Source organism: Bos taurus, chromosome 1, assembly GCF_002263795.3.
Source record: "Bos taurus isolate L1 Dominette 01449 registration number 42190680 breed Hereford chromosome 1, ARS-UCD2.0, whole genome shotgun sequence".
In the NCBI taxonomy this organism is placed as follows: domain Eukaryota; kingdom Metazoa; phylum Chordata; class Mammalia; order Artiodactyla; family Bovidae; genus Bos; species Bos taurus.
The window spans coordinates 120043099-120059383 of NC_037328.1; the positions used below are offsets into that span (position 1 = coordinate 120043099).

The 16285-nt window shown below is 37.1% G+C and overlaps 1 long non-coding RNA gene across 1 annotated transcript in view; it reads left to right on the forward strand.

Annotated features, from left to right (window-relative positions):
• The window catches only part of LOC132345847 (uncharacterized), a 108189-nt gene extending 92771 nt beyond the window's left edge, over positions 1-15418 (forward strand). The window contains exons 3-4 of the long non-coding RNA XR_009495428.1: positions 13700-13759; positions 15176-15418. This is a non-coding gene — a long non-coding RNA (uncharacterized lncRNA). The remainder of the gene's footprint in view (positions 1-13699; positions 13760-15175) is intronic.
• Positions 15419-16285: the final 867 nt, after the last annotated feature.

The window sequence follows — 16285 nt, forward strand, 5'->3', positions numbered from 1 at the left end:
ACTGCAGCACACCAGGCCTCCCTGTCCATCACCAACTCCCGGAGTTTACCCAAACTCATGTCCATTGAGTAGATGATGCTATCCAACTATCTCATCCTCTGTCGTCCCCTTCTCCTCCCACCCTCAATTTTTCCCAGCATCAGGGTCTTTTCAAATGAGTCAGTTCTTCGTATCAGGTGGCCAAAGTATTGGAGTTTCAGCTTCAACATCAGTCCTTCCAATGAATATTTAGGACTGATTTCCTTTAGGATTGATTGGTTTGATCTCCTTGCAGTCCAAGGGACTCTCAAGAGTCTTCTCCAACATCATAGTTCAAAAGCATCAATTCTTCATTGCTCAGCTTTCTTTATTGTCCAACTCTCACATCCATACATGACTACTGGAAAAACCATAGCCTTGACTAGATGGACCTTTGTTGATAAAGTAGTGTCTCTGCTTTTTAATATGCTGTCTAGATTTGTCATAACTTTTCTTCCAAGGAGCAAGCATCTTTTAATTTCATGGCTGCAGTCACCATATGTAGTGATTATGGAGCCCCCCAAAATAAAGTCTGTCACCGATTCCACTGTTTCTCCATCTATTTGCATGAAGTGATGGGACCAGATGTCATGATCTTAGTTTTCTGGATGTTGAGTTTTAAGCCAACTTTTTCACTCTCCTCTTTCACTTTCATCAAGAGACTCTTTAGTTCTTCTTTGCTCTCTGCCATAAGGGTGGTGTCATCTGCATATCTATGGTTATTGATATTTCTCCTGGCAGTGTTAATTCCAGCTTGTGTTTCTAATCACTGTATGAAAATACGAAGAAAAGCAAAACTTAAGAATTTCTGACTTTAATGAGTGTTTTGTCTAGAATTATCCTATTGGAAAGATGAGTGCCCACCTGTTTACTTTGACTATAATTTATAATTTTTCCTTCTTGAAAAAAAATGGACACTCACTTACTAACCTGCCTCATAGGAAGATGTTGTTGTTTGGTCCCTCAGTTCAGTTTAGTCACTCGGCTGCATCCAACTCTTTGTGATCCCATGGACTTCAGCAAGTCATGCTTCCTTGTCCATCACCAACGCCCAGAGTTTACTCAAACTCATGTCCATTGAGTTGGTGATCCCATCCAACCATCTCATCCTCCATTGTCCCCTTCTCCTCCCGCCTTCAATCTTTCCCAGCATTACAGTCTTTTCCAATGAGTCAGTTCTTCGCATCAGGTGGTCAAAGTATTGGAGTTTCAGCTTCAGCATCAGTCCTTCCAATGAATATTTAGGATGTTAAATCATGTAAATAATATTGTACAGTGCCTGGAACATAATAAATACTCAAGTGGTATTTGCTATTATTATTTATTTTGATTTTCATGATAATAAACATATAGTTTCTAATACATGCATGTTAGTAGCCTTATTACCTGTGAGGAGTATTATTTTCCCTGAATATTAAGATCTACCTATTTAAATAATTCAAATTATATGTGATATTCAGGGATCATAGATATTCAAATTTGAAAAGACATTCCCAATATCTAATCCAGTCCTCTTTTGTATACAAGAAAACTTTATTTGATATGTTATGCAACTTTACAGGGTTACAGGTGATGAGATCAGATGAGACTGAAATGTGAGTTTCCTCAAGAAGTTCAGTTCTTTTACTAGCTCTACAAGTAGCTCTTTTGTATTTTCAAACTAATGCTGAGAAATGAATTTTCCATCACATGGAGAAGTGTGAAATACATGGTTATGAATTTATACTATACAAGTATAATGAAAAAGTTTGGTAGATTTCTACATTTGAAAAATATTTATAATTTTAATAGTATCATAAAAACAATTCTTATTCACTATTGGAAGATTAGTAATATAAGCAAACAAAAGTTAAACTAAAAAATTGTAATCCCACTGCTCAAATGTATATATATTAATATATATACACATACATATATATATACAGTATGTTCATTTATGTATTTTATACTATCCTATATTCAGATGAACTAATTGTACATTTGGACTAAAAGGTAGTTTTAACTCTGCTCTGTAATTTGGGTCATTTATTTAGTTTATGAACATATTTCCACATTAACATTCATCTTTAGGATTATTTTTATTGGCTGCATTATTCCTATTACATTATTTTTATTAATTCCTCTTCAAGATCAAATTAATGATCAACAACAGGCTCCCCATGTGGCTCAGCAGTAAAGAGTCTGCCTACAGTGCAGGAGACTCAGGTTCAGTCCCTGGGGGAAGATCCCCTGGAGAAGGAAATGGCAACCTACTCCAGTATTGTTGCCTGGAAAATCCCATGGGCAGAGGAGCCTGGCAGACTACAGCCCATGGGGTCACAAAGGAATCAGACATGACTTAGTGATTCAACAACAATGATCAACAAAGAAAGAGGCTGTTGGTTAATAGCAGGAGGCAAAGGAGAGAAAGAAAAAATTGGCAGTGCTATGCAAAGTGCTGTATTCCTCTCATTCTTTAGACTGAGAGCCTTATGTCTTGCCAAATGGTACCAATGGTTGAGGAAGGCATGCTGGATCATGATGTGCTAACTTGGGTCCTGATGGGAGAGGAAGAGGAATGTTCTGTTGAAGGAATATCAAGTAATAAGTTTGAAAACATGAGTTCTGTAAAATGGCAGCAAATGGAGTGTATTACAGAGTCCAAAGATCTGAAGGTAAAATATGAAGAAGAGAGTAAGCTTCCAAATCTTCAGTGATGGGGGCCAGGTTCATCCATCATGGAGTTGAGCAAGCCTCGTGGTTTATAGTTGTCTCTATAAATTAAAAATTTTTTAATATTTGTTTATTAGTCTTTTATTGCAGTGCATGGACTCTCTAGTTATGGCTCACACAGGCTCAGTAGTTGTGGGGCATGAGCTTAGTGGCACCATGGCAAGTGGGATCTTATTTCCCTGACCAGGCATGGAACCCACACCCCCTGCATTACAATGTGGATTTTTAATCACGGGGCCACCAGAAAAGTTCCCTACAAATTTAATATTGAATTATAAATATATACATTGTAAATATGTGTGCACATCCCTTTCCGTAAAGGTTTTCTGAGAACCCAGCAGGGGGCTGACCAGCAAATGTACACGTTCACAGATGTTGGGGGGTGAGGCAATGATCACTGAATGTGAGCTACTCTAAGAGTTTGACTGACCAGAGTCTCACGACAGAAAATTCTACATAAACAGAGCTCAAATTAAAAGTAATCCACCAAATTTCCATCTTATAAGAGGAAACCAAAGAACAATCACGCAAGGATATGAGCATACGACAAAAGTCAGGGCAGAGCTACATCCTTTCCCATCTTTCTTTGCACCTAATTTTTTCATGTTCATCCGTCACACTTTCACAGTTGAGCAAAACTCTATGAAGGGATCTGGAAGCTTCCCCCCTGCCCCATGCTGTTACTTCCTTTCTTGCATGCCCTTCCACAGCTCTGGATGACCCCTTTACCTCCAACATCAAAAATACATCTTGTATTATACTGTGTATATTTATATTTGCCCAATAAAACAAGTTTTTATCACTCAATAGTGCACTCCTTGCTTTCTCTGTAACACTAATAGCAAATTACTGGGAACACTAGTAGTGCTCCTCGGATCCTGCTGGGTGTATCCACAGGCGCTCCCTTTGATCCGCATATCTGTCTTGTGTGCAGCCTGTCACAGTGCAAAGGAACAGGAAGCTAAGTGCCAAAGGCCCTATGTGGGGACAGGCGCATAGAGAATGTCCTGCCAGCCACGCCAGCCTCGCGGAATTGAGCGTGGGTGGACTGTCAGGTCTCCACCTAGCATGCTGACAGTTGGGAAGCCATGGAAAGAAATTGGCAGTTTGTGTCTTCCAGGAGGAAAAGGCATGAAGTGCCTTATTCCCTCCCCCCTATCTTTGGAGGGGCACTTCCTATTTCTAAAAGACACAGGAAGAAATAGAAACAGTCACAAACAGAACCCTGTAGTTCACTCACCCTACACATTTTGCTTTGCACTCTAAAAATGCAAAGTTGTTTTCTTCAATCTAAGAATGGAATTCCATGGCTGTTTTCTGGAAAAAAATATAATAAAATCCCAGGTGAGGGTTAGCTCTCCTGGCTAATAAAGTGTGTCTTTTTTAAATTTTTTTTTTAAGCAGATCTCACTTGCTCTCCATTTCTTCCTATGTGAGACAGAAATAGGCAGACAGGTCTTCCAGGACAGCATTAGTGAAACAGTATATTCACACCCGTTCCAGTAGATGGTTTATGCACTTTAATTCCTGTTAAAAAAAACTTAATTAAATTGCACGATTTATTATCTTATGTTAGATGTTGAGAAAAACAGTCTGGAAAGTCTATGTGCTGTGTGTCAGACCCAGACAGCTGTCTCAGAAGAAAGACTTTTGGTCCTGTGTAAATTTTGCGAACAACTGAATTGTTAACAGGCTCTTTGTTGGATGTTTTTCTGCACTTAATAGACCTCACATCACTTGGAAAAAAATTATGTTCTAAAAAGAGAAAAGATAGTGTGTATTTTGTTAAACAAATCAGCATACTCAATAACGATATTTTCCTTTGATGTGTAACGGATTCTGCTACATTTCTGCAACTATTAGCCTATAAAGGTATTTTGTAATATAGTCCACCTCTAACTTTACTTTCTATGAAAGTGACTGCCAACTATATTTATCTCCGTGCTTTCAAACCTGCTACAAATGTACCTCTACATCTTTCTGTGATTGCTTTTAAGAGCAAAACCTTAATTCAGACTTTCTACACTCCTTCTGGTTTATGGTGATATCAAACTCAAAGCAAATTCACTCATTGAAATCAATCTGGGGGGAAAAACTCACTGGTCTATAATTTAGGATTATTTGTTCACTGGCAAATGATTAGATAGCATAATCATTTACTGAGCCTCAGTCTGTGTTTTCTGAAACACTTTGTATATACTATATGGTAGATTAGAATAGAGAAGGAAACAAAAGTAGCAGTAAAGTTATGGCAACCAAGCCATTCTTCAGCTCTTGAGTTCATGTCTATAACTTAAAATGCCTTTCAGGGCATGAGAGAAGGAAAACTCACAGAATTGTCTAAGATATTTCATATTTTCAGATAGACTCACACAGTCACACAAACGTGTGTGCGTGCACACACACACACACATATACACTTATTTACAATGAATTCATCAGGAAGCCCCTCCCTAATTTAGGCCCAAGCTTGCAAAGAAGTCAGTTGTTTTTTCTTTTTCCTGACACTATTACATCAAAACAGTATCCAGGCATTAGACAGTATTTATTAGCTTGTAAGGCCAGAGATAATGATCCCATTCAATCAGAACACATGAATAATTCAAGTCCCAACTTCACATAATTTCTGGCTCTACTTTTAAAACCAGTGAAAGAACCATTTGTATCATTTATTTATTTTTCGTGACAATGAGTAAAAGACAAAAGAGGTTTTGTTTTGTGCTTTTTTTTTCCAGGAAAGAGAGCGTCTTGGCTCTTTCATTTCAAACTGATCAAAGACAATGCCAAAGAACATGTATATGTATGAAATTATGAAAAAGCATGATACTACAAGGGGAATATACAGCAATTACCTCTTTGGATGATTTCTATATGAATTTGTGGAGGGTATTTTAATCACTGTGAGTGCTTCAATATTATCTTACACACTATAGGTAGGAAGCAATTATGGTTTCTACAAGACCAGTGAAGCTACAATTTCAGGAGTCATTTCTGCCATGTACTATCTGAAAAGTACATTTGAAAGAGGATGGGCTATTTTAAGCACCAAAGAGAAGTTGAAATAGCTTAATCTTATGACAAAATATTGCTGCTCCCCCTTTGCTAACATAAACAATGAAAGTCAATGGAAGAGGTCACCACTGTCTCTCTGAAGCAGCTCTGACCTATGGAACTTTATGTGATGAAGGTATGTTCCATATTTACACTGTGAACTATGGAAGCTATTTGGAATCTGGATTTATTGAATACTTGAAATGCACTTGGTGGTACTTGGTGCAACCCTGTAACTAACTTGAAATCTTATTTACTTTCAATTAATTTAAATATAAATAGCTACATTTATAGCTCCTTATTAGCCTTTTTAAGTCCTCAAGGAGAAGGGTATTGGAATATAAACATCAGCAGGTAGATACTTATTACTTTTAAAAAATTATTTATATAAACTTTATTCAAGAAATATAATTCTACAGAGTTCCCATTTGGACAAAAAATATAATTACCTAAGTAATGAGAGATAGAAATTACAACACAAGAGCAATAGAAGAGTTTTTGTTCGGATTCTTTTTAGCACTAAATAATGTTCCTTGGCCTGAATGTAGCACAGTTTATTTATCCCTTTCTCTCCTGAAGGTCATCTTGATTGCTTCTAAGTTTTAAAAAATCATAAACAAAGCTTCTTTAAATATCTGAGCTCAGGTTTTTGTGTAGACATAAGTTTTCAACTCTTTTGGGTAAACACTAAGGAGTAAGATTGCTGAAATGAATAGTTTGAGTATGCTTAGCTTTGTAAGAAACTGCCCAACTGTCTTCCAAGGCAATGTACCATTTTGCATCTTTTCCAGCAATGAATGAGATTTCCTGCTTTTCCAGTGTTGGGGATTTTGTGAAATTCTAATAAATATAGATCTTATTATTAATGTATCTTAATCCACCTTTTAAATTTACAATTTCCATTAAAACTCTTAGTATCTTACAAAATATTCAAGCATTTTTGATTAACCTATCCTGTACTTTCTTTGACTGATTCATTTAACAATATTAGAGTGAAATTGTGTTCCAATTGCTGCACTTGGTAAAATGTACTATAATGAATAATGTATGATACAACCATAAGAATGAATCAGAAAGAAGAAACAGACAAAGTAGATGAGAGAGAGCTTTTATTTATATCTTAATGGTTTAACAATAGGCAAAAATGTATTATCAATTTAAAAGAGCTTGGAAAGGAAATTTATTTGGGAAATATTCCCTAAGGAAATGTTTGGTCTCTGATAAGCTAAAATTTGAATTTGTTCTTGAATAAACTAAAAAAAAATAGCTTTTCTAAAAATATAAAATGATTATACTTCAAAGATTATAGAAATGATGTTCAGCACTCTTTTCTTTATTATACTCTGGTAGTTGTTTTTTTTCCACCCCCATGTAGAGTAGATGAAGAAGAAAAGGAATCAATAAAGTAGAAATTACAGGATAGGAGTAAGACCAATCAATGTACCTCACAGATTTATTTGAAGTTTGTAAACAACTACCATATGCATTGTCTCAATCAGGGGTCCAGAGAAGGAAGGTCATTATTGAACCTCAAGTTACAGATGCACTTGTTAGCTTCCAGATACAGCTCAAGTGCATGCTCATGCATTCATATTAGCCACTAATTAAGGGCCACTTGGGGGGAGTTTAAGCTCTTAAACTGGATTAGTGAAAGTGATCAAAAGGACCAATTGAATTTTGTAAATTAGTTTTACAAGATAGGGAGTGGACTTTGAAAAGGACTTTCTAAATCAGACATCACTGATTTCTTCATCACAGACTTAAGATGAAGGTTGTCATCAAGAGGATTTGAGCAGAATCATCAACTCAATGTTGACGCTGTCTCCACAGTTGATGAAATGTGGTGTGTTGAACCAACAATTGGTGTCAAAATTCCAAATACAAAATCCAGTGGCACTCTATGATTTAGAAGTTAAATTTGAAATGAAAGCTCCCTTTCTTTATTCTAGTGGCTTATTTGGAAAGAATATCTTTGTTATTCTCAAAAGACATTAATAATTATTTTTGGATTTTTACATTAATGGATTTCTAGGTTGGATAGTTAGAATGTTGTTAGATACAACACAATGTTTATGCATATTTTCTACTATTATAGTTGTTTGGTTTAAAAGTGCCATTTTTTTTAAATACAATTTTGTATGCATGCATGCTAAGTTGCTTCAGTCGTGTCTGACTCTTTGCGATCCCATCACCTATAGCCCACCAGGTTCCTCTGGGATTCTCCAGGCAAGAATACTGGCGTGGGTTGCCATAACCTCCTCTACAAGATCTTCCCAACTCAGACATGGCGCTCACATCTCTTACGTCTCTGGCATTGGCAAGCAGGTTCTTTACCACTAGTACCACCTGGGAAAACCTCAATTTTGTATATGTTTGGTGTTTTTTTTTTTTTTTTTAATTCTCACTAAACCTTCCACAGTGCATGTTCCTATTTTGCAAAGGAGAGAAAAAAGTTTCATGGATATTAGTAAATTTCTTTATGGTTTCATGGATAGTACATCATAGAAGAAAAAATTCATAAATTTCTTTAGGACGACATGGGCAGCATGTAGAACTAAAAGTCCAGAATCATCCAGATCCAAAGCATTTGTTCATCTTCAACACCTTATTATCTCTCCAATTTGAATATAAAACACACAATATGTAAGTCTGTTTTGCAAGAACATATTTACAAAAACATTATTACAAAAAATAAATGTTATTTAGGTCACCTATTTGAGGGCAGAAGGACCTTTTGTCTAGGGCTAAGATTTTTTTCTATCTCATCTATGGAACTGAGCTGTTGACCATTGTTACTCATTTATAAGAAGCACAGGATTCTCCAAAGATTAAGCCCAAAGAAAGTCATATTTCATTAACATCTGTCTTCTAGCCTTTTGATGATGTGCATTTTCTGATTCAAAGTTAATGGTTCTGATTTAGCTCAGGGACCCCTTTGAGAATCGGTGTGTTCTCAAAAAAATACATATATTATTTTACAGGGTTCAAGAACCATCTGAATTGCAAATTTTCTAAAGTATGATTTTCAGTTTTCTACCAAAGAAAATAATATTATGAATTCTTGATGGGGAAAGTCTATAGTGTTTTAGTGTCCTAGGGTTGTGGTTACAAACTGCCAAAAGCTTGATGGCACAAAACAACAGAAATTTATTTGCTCACAGCTCTAGAGGCTAGGAGTTTGAAATCCAGATGTCAATGTGGTTAGCCTCCCTCCAAAGGCTTCAGAAGGAATCCTGCATGGCTTCTTCCAGCTTCTGGGGGGCTTCAGGTGTTTTTCTTGGCTGCATCACCCCCATCCCTACCTCTGTCTTCATGTGGCCTTTTCTCCATGAGACTGTCTTTTCTTCTTTTATGAGGACACTTGCCGTGGGATTTAGATCCCACCCAGGAATCCAAGAGGATCTCATGTCAAAACTCCTTTACTTAATTCCAGCTGCAAAGACTCCTTTTTTCCCCAAAAAGTTCACATTTACAGACTCCAGGGTTACAATGTAAAAATCTTTTGGGAAGCAACAATCCAGCCACAGTCAGCAAGGCTTATTTTGTTTTTGAACCTCATTTCCCTACATAACTGGTTCATAAAAGCCTGAAAATACTTCTACTTAAGGCTTATGACAATTAATAGAAATGAAAAATAGGAAGGCAAACTACAGACCTAAGTAGGAGGCAGGATGCACAGTGGTTAAGGTCTTCAGTACAATCCCGTTGTGAACTTTCCTCATCTGTATAATAGGATGAGTATCTACTTCAGAGGGGTCTTGTAAGGATCAAATGAAAAAAATCATGCCATTTAGCATAATGCCCTGGTATGCAGTTAATGGTAAGTAATGGCTTACCACTGGGCTTTCGGGTGGCTCAGTGGTAAAGAATCCACCTGCCGGGCAGGAGCCATGGATTCAATCCCTGGGTCCAGAAGATCCCTGGAGAAGGAAATGGCAACCCACTCCAGTATTCTTGCCTAGGAAATCCCATGGACAGAGGACCCTGTATAGTCCATGGGGTCACAAGAGAATCGGACAACACTCAGCTACTAAACAAGCAAAAACAAACAAACAAAAATGCTGGTCATCAATATATATGCTCCCTTAGAGCATCCTTTGATGTTCCTTAGGCATAGTTATCTATCTATCAATTTATATATCTATTTATCCATGCATTCATCTTTAATCTATTAATTAAGCAGATTATTTGTTTTACTAACAATGTTTATAAATAAGAATAAATCAAACTCCCATAGATGGAAGCTTTCATTCTTAGAAGTCATTTTTATGGGCAAAGACCAGTAAAATGAGCATTCTTCTGGCCTGTAGAGACCCTAAACATTTGTTCCCCCATTTGCCATTTATTGGAAATTCTTATTTAAGGGCTTGTGATATAAACAAGAGAGCAAAACTGATTTGGACAGTTTCAGCTGTCAATTTAAATTCTATTCATGGTGATACATGAATTATACAATAATTATAATAAGGCATAATTGATGCCTTAAAGATGTAATAGGAAACCACGGGAACAGAACGAAATGCAGGGCTCCTGCAATTTAGAAGAGCAGTGCACAGGCAGGTCAAAAGACTGTCTCCCAAAAGATAGCGTTTTAGTGGGAAGAACACAGGTCCAAGAGTCATGGAGACATTAGAGGAATGAATTCTCTCTTTGTTACTATTGAGCTGTTCCTTAAACTCTGTTTCCCCATCTGTAAAATGAAACTAATATTTATATCATTGAATTGTTGTGGGAATTAATTAAATAATGCATTTGGAATAATACCTAGCAAAGGATATATAAATATTGCCTATTTAGTTGTTGTTGTTACAGCCACTCGATCAATTTCCTAGTGCACAGGAGTTCAACAAGACGTGTTTTTCTTTCTTTCTATGGACAGCAATTTCCATTTTAGAATCATCTCTCGAGGAGGCCATTTATAACTGTACCACCTCTCCCTTCCCCATTTTCTAAATTCTATGGCAAGAGCATATGTATGTTGAAATAGCTGGTTTCTGTGTTTTTCTTCTCCATTATACTATAATCTCCTTGAAAACTAATAAAGTATCTCATTCAAATATGTTGCCCTCATATATAATAAAATATGGAAGTTAATCAGTGAATGTTTTTGAACTATTAAGATTTCAGATGCACACTTTCCTCCTCTCACCAAAAAAATCTGATAGGCTATGAAGCTGTAGTAACACCTCAAGAAATTTCATATCATTAGCTTTAAACCAGAAGTCTAGGATGAGGTCCTTTAAGTGTAATTGTGTGACTTTTTAACTGCTACATAATAATTACCACAAACATAGTGATTTAAAATAACATACTTTTGTTATCTCACTCACAGCTGAGGTTTGTCTAGGCTGGGTTTTTATCTTCAGGGTCCCATTAAGTTGGGATCAAGGTATACTTGGGTCTGCCATCTCTTCAGAACAGCGGAAAGGATTTGTTTCCAAGCTCCCTCAGACTGTTGACAGAATTCATGTCCTTGCAACGTTGGGATTCATGGCAGCTTGTTTCTTCAAAGTTAGCAAGGAATATGACACCTCCAGAGCAAGCTTGCTAGCAAGATGGAGTCTTACATAATGTGCAGTAACCACACGAATGGTATCCCATGATCTTGGCCATATAACATAGCATAATAATGATGATGACACCCTATCATTTTTCCCATATTCTGCTGGTTAGAATCAAGTTCTGCTCACACTCAAGAGAAGGAGACTGTTCAAGGTGTAAACATCAGGAAATTGGGGCCCCTGTTATTGTTTAGTCTCTTGGTCACGTCCAACTCTTTGAGACCTAATGGACTGTAGCCTGCCATGCTCCTCTGTCTGTGGGATTTCCCAGGCAAGAATACTGGAGCAGGTTGACATTTCCTTCTCCAAAGGACCTCTGGAGCCACCTTAAGATCTGTTTTCCAAAGTTATGTTTGGGGTGCCCAAGAGTTCTGGACTTCAAGTGCTTTCATTGAGGACTAGGGATTAGATAGTAATGATAGTATTTAACAGTGATATATACATAAGAAGAAAAAATAGAATGTGGGAAAGAATACAAAAAGACTACTTCTGATATAATTCTCCATAATAAAAAATCATGTACCTGAGGCATGTTACTGTACGAACTTAGAAGTATCTATTAGTTGATATGTTATGGTAGAACAATCATTAGAAAGATAATTCATCACACTAGAAGAACTGTACTGTGCATTATAAATTACTGTAATAATACACTGCACCTGATAGTTATTAATTTCAGTGCCATCTGATTTATCATAACATTAAACCACTCTGTATTTGAAGAGAGACAAATGGAAGTTCATTTTCTTGGTGTTCTGAAATATGGGGAAACAAGATGCTCAAGAATAATAATTAGAAGCATAGGGTTACTGTATTTTCTGGACCAGAGTCTGTGATTACATGGATATGATGGTTAAATTTCTTAAGCTCATTATTATTATTTAGCAACCAGTCTGTGTTTTACTAAATGAAGGTGATTGTGAAGCTCTCTTTTGTTGTTTGGTCGCTATGTCGTGGCTGACTCTTGCGACCCTGGTGGACTGTAACCTCTCAGGTTCCTCTGTCTGTGGGATTTCCCAGGCAAGAATACTGGAGTGTGTTGCCATTTCATTCTCCATGGGATCTTCCCAACCCAGGGATTGACCCTGTGTCTCCTGCATTGCATCCAGATTCTTTATTGCTGAGCCACCAGGGAAGCTCGCTTACGTTATATCTGCCTGGAATATTACATTGGCTGCCTAGGTAACCTGGCCAATTTGACTGCCTGGGTCAGGCCTCTTCCTCACCATGGACCCTTGCAACTCTCTTTTAAACCTTCAGACTAATGGACAAAGATCACTTTCCCAGCTTGAGAAGGATTTTTCTAGGTATTCTTCCTCATAGAAGCACTGAATTAGCATTCAATTCAAGTGACTTCAGAAGTCAGGAAGATTCAGTTAGTGAGGAAGTTGTGATATCAAATAATATTGTTAAGCATATGCCCCATTTCCACAGGTCAGATATTAATCATGTCCAGTGGATTATTCCCAATTAGGAACATAGGCCTCATGATATCCAATAAGTGAGGGAAGTGCCTATAATTTCTGTATTTAATTAGTCATGAAGAATTTAATTTTCATTAAGTGTTTAAGTCCAAATATTTACTTATATATTTTATATTTGGTGACTAAAATGCTACAATATGTTATGCCTATCCAATAATCATTCAACAGTCATTTCCCAATCCATATTTAAAAATACACAACATAATTTTGTATATGAATGCTTGAAAAATGATGCCTGTAGCTAATTACCAGCCCCATCCTGGCAATTTGGGCTTTTATTAGAAATGAGCTTTAAGTGGAATGACCTGAAAGCTTTTCATGCCATACTGGGGGCTTCCCTGGTGGCTCAGATGGTAAAGAATCCTCCCCAAAATGTAGGAGACCCAGGTTTGATCCCTGGGTCAGGAAAAGCCCTTGGAGAAGGGAATGAGTACCCACTCCAGTATTCTTGCCTTGAGAATTCCATGGGAAGAGGAGCCTGATGGGCTACAGTCCATGAGCCCATGACTGAGCAACTAACACTTTCACACTTTCATGTTGCTTTGATTCTTCGGAGCAGTCAAAGCTCTCTGTGGTATCCTCTGCTCTTCACTCTTTCATAAGTAAGCACCTATTGTATACATAGTACTATTTTACATTTTGGAGCTATGACAATGTGTACGATAAAACCCCTGCCTTCAACAAGCTTATCAGTGAAATGGAAATTGAGAAGAAGACAGAAAAAAACAGCTATGTAACATAATTCAAATAGTGATGAATACTATGTTGGAAAAAAAGAAAACAGGGTGTCTTAGTCACTTAGAGATGCTATTAAAAAAAAAAAATAGAACTGCCAAAGTTGGGTGGCTTATAAATCAAATTTATTTCTCACAGCGCTGGAGGCATTGTGAAGTCCAAGATCAAGATACAAACATTCAGCCCATAACACAAAATGTAAGTTTAAGAAGATGATAGTAGAGAAGGTTTAGAGTTATAGTTGTTGTTGTTCAGTCACCCAGTTGTGTCTGACTCTTTGAGACCCTATTCTCAGTTGGGGGTGATTCAAAATTTTTTTGTATGGCAAAAAGAATCCTTCTGATTTTGTCCCAAGTTTAGCTGTTATATCTCTTCTTTAAAATGACATTAGCCCCAGTATCACAGCCTTGTGCTCATTCGTATTTAAGCTAATGCCTAAAGTTCAGCCCTGGGATTTCTTTGTAAGGAAGGATGGTAAAGCTGAAACTCCAGTACTTTGGCCATCTCATGAAGAGTTGACTCATTGGAAAAGACTCTGATGCTGGGAGGGATTGGGGGCAGGAGGAGAAGGGGACGACAGAGGATGAGATGGCTGGATGGCATCACCAACTTGATGGACGAGAGTCCGAGTGAACTCCGGGAGTTGGTGATGAACAGGGAGGCCTGGTGTGCTGCGATTCATGGGGTTGCAAAGAGTCGGACATGACTGAGCGACTGAACTGAACTGAACTGAACTGAAAGTTGAAAATATTTTTTCAATGCTGTATTTCACCTTATTTTCAACAGATGTGAAACATAAATATGTTTATTTTTTACAACTTCTTAATTTTTTCTGACAGTTTAAATTATATATATATATGTATGTATGTATGTATGTATGTATACACAGTTGTTCCACATGGCTTCTGCCAAATCAGTACCACCACTTCCTCCCACAGTCTCATTTCCCAGAATGCCTTTCCCTCTATGGTACCTGTTTAATCACCTAGAAGAACTTGGGTAAATTGGATGGTGGGGAAGGAGAAGCAGTTTTTCTCCAGAGACAGTGGCAGCCAGATGTTTACCTTTGCCAAACAAAGAATGTGGAAGCCATTCAAACATCTTGTCTTAAAAGACCAAAAAAAAAAAAAAAAAAACACAATAAAAATGGCTGTGGAAATGTTCCAAGTTAAAGGAGGCTAACATGACAACCACATGCAACATCCAATCCTAAGCTGGATCCTGTATTGAAGAAAATTAAAATGCTATAAAGGATATTATTAATTCAACTGGAAAAACTTGAATGCAAATAACCAGTTGGGAAAAAGCATTATATCATTGTTAATTTACTGGAGTTGAAAACTGTATTGTGATTATGTAAGAGACTATTTCTACTCAGATGAACTGCACAAAAAAATCTTTAAGAATAAAAAGTCATAATTTAAGGAATTTACCCTCAAGTAGTTCAGAAAAAAAAAAAAAGTGTGCGTGTTTGTGTGTAGGATGGGAAGCGATAAAGCAAATGTAGCAATTAAAAAAAAATAGGTGAGTGTGTATAGTGAATGTTTTGTACTATTTAAAATTTGGCAGGACTTCCCTGGTGGTCCAGTGGTTAGAATCTGCTTTCCTTTACAGGGGACATGGGCTCCATCCCTGGTCAGGGAAGATCCCACATGATGTGGGGCAACTAAACCTGCGCACCACAACTGCTGAAGCCCGCACACCTAGAGCCTGTGCTCCACAGCGAGAGAAACCACGGCGCTGAGAAGTCCATGCACCATAAGGAAGAGTAGCCCTGCTTACGGCAACTGGAGAAAGCCCGCATGCAGGATAAAAACCAGTGCAGCCAAAAGTAAATAAATAAATCAAACTTGACAAGTTCCTTGAAATTATTTTCAAATTTTCAAAAAGAAAGTTTTAATTGTTCTCTCACATGATTAGATTTGATGTCAAAATGACCTCTTTACTAGTAGAAAAAGGGTTAGGTGGTAAAGCCTATGATCTGCAGTGGCCAAAGAGTTGTTTAAATGCTCCTTTGTAGTTTCCTGAAGCAAAATAACTAGAGAAGGAAAGACTAGAATCTCAAGTAGATTTTGTAGTAGAACACTAGAAGCTGTGACTCCATTAGATTACATGGTAATGGGGAATTAAGGTTGTAGATGCACTTAAATTTGCTAATCAGCTAACTCTAAAATATTACAGATTATCTGGGGCTTGCCACATAGCTCAGTTGGTAAAGAATCTGCCTGCTGATGCAGGAGACGTGGGTTTGATCCCTGAGTCAGAAATATCCCCTGAAGTAGGAAATGACAACCTGCTCCAATATTCTTGCCTAGAAAATTCCATGGACAGAGAAGCCTGGCAGGCTACTAAGTGACATGACTTTTTGTATTTTCTTTTTGTATTTTAATACTAAATTCAAACTTTTATTCCATGAGGCAACTTAGAACACTAGGGTTATGACTATTTATATTAGTAATAGCAATAACATCAGTAAATCATCTTTATAAAATTATATATAATCTCTTTTGAATCCTACAAAAGTATTCTAAAGGAGTCCAGAGATGAGAAATGTTTTTCTTAAATGTTTATAATAAGTGGAGCTAGAATCTGGATCCAGGCAAGACCTTTGACTCAACTTCTTACATTCTTCCACGGAAGTTCTTTGCTGAGTTCATTCATCCATTCACTCACTCATCAAATAGTTATGGAATGCCCATAATATACTAAGGAATGTGCTACCAC